This window comes from Priapulus caudatus, unplaced genomic scaffold, assembly GCF_000485595.1.
Source record: "Priapulus caudatus unplaced genomic scaffold, Priapulus_caudatus-5.0.1 Scaffold26, whole genome shotgun sequence".
In the NCBI taxonomy this organism is placed as follows: domain Eukaryota; kingdom Metazoa; phylum Priapulida; class Priapulimorpha; order Priapulimorphida; family Priapulidae; genus Priapulus; species Priapulus caudatus.
In genome coordinates this window covers 1,174,921-1,176,444 of record NW_014577087.1, presented here as the reverse complement: position 1 = coordinate 1,176,444, position 1,524 = coordinate 1,174,921, and positions in this window count along the sequence as shown.

The following is a 1,524-nucleotide window of genomic DNA, read 5'->3' as shown; positions in this document are numbered from 1 at the left end:
GTTAATTTCTGCCACTGGTACTGTTATCACCATAATATAATGAATATGTCCCTCATGGTCAAGCACACTATAAGGACAATGAATAAAGAGAGACCAAGGGCGCGTTTGTTTGGGACGAATCCGTCTGATCGAGATCATATGATCCTGATCCGACCAAACAAACGCAAAACTCACTTTCACCAGTTCACGTTTCCACGTTTGCCTGTGGACCTGATCACCGGATGGTTCATATACTAAATTGAAGATAGTTGTGAATTGGCCCTCGATCCTTACAGCAGCCCTAACGGGAGCCGTCATACACGTTGGAGGGCCGCGCAAACCCCGTGTCCGAAGATCCGCCCCGTTCTAGATAAGGGCGGGTTCGGTGGATCGAGACAAGTCTGATTGAGCATTTCACTCATGATTAATTATACACCTGTTGCTTGTTTTATTGGGTTTTATGTTCGCCCTGAATGGCCTCGTACTACCGTTGTCACTATATCACCGTGTGCAGTGGAGGAGACGACAAGGGTACGAGAACCATAACGATCAAGATGAGCATCAAATCGGTGGAGATCCAAGGACACCTACATCCATAGGGTCAAGAAGAACAGTCCATATAAGTAAGAGCCGAACAACAAAATCTATGTGTGGTTCACGCCGTACATGGCCCGCGGAAAAAAAATCAGGGTAGCGTAGAGCAGCCGAAAAAAAATAGCAGACGGGGAGCTGGCGAGCGATCTCGAGCTCGGCAACGTCAGCGTTTCGAATAGAGACCGCTCTGGTAACACACTTACGGAGAGCGAGAGGACGAACTTTGGAAGCTAACGACAAAAATCGCCTCCTGCGGTAGCAGCCGCCGGCCGGCAGCGTTACGACCGCGTTCCTCAACGCGTAGACACGGCATTAGGGTATCCGAGAAACATCTACGAATGGCCAGCGCACTAGCATAACACCTCCCTCACGCAGATTCCGCCACACACAGACAGAAATAACTCCGCGAAGAGACAGTCTAAGAATCGCGCAATTGTGGTTGTTATATAACCCGTGGTCCAACAATAAGGTGGTTATGATATCGGCAGCCGCGGGTTATTGTGGGAAGTTAGGGCCGACCAGCTGACACTGACGACGCACCGGAATCGCAAAACTGTTTTCTTGAATTCGTCACATTTTTTAAGAAAAGTGGGAGCCTGTTTTATTCCTAAGCTAGATAATTTAGCAAGCAAGTGTAAACTGTAACTATACCTGAAGATTTTCTAGGCGGCTTGTAAACTTTGTGGATGTGGCGCACGCATTCGATCAGAATCTATGCATCGGGGTACCCGTGGAATGAGAAGAGAAAAACGCAGAAGTAAAACCCTAATTACCCAGCCGTAGCTCCCCGACATTCCTAGCGATTGAAACACACACTTATTTGACCAAGCTCTAATTAGCTTTACATCAAGAGTCTAATGAAGGAACTATTGTGCTAATTAAACTCCTTGTTACGCCGTAAGCTGTTTTAAGATTCCATTGGTTACCTCTTATATACTTTGTTACTCGGCA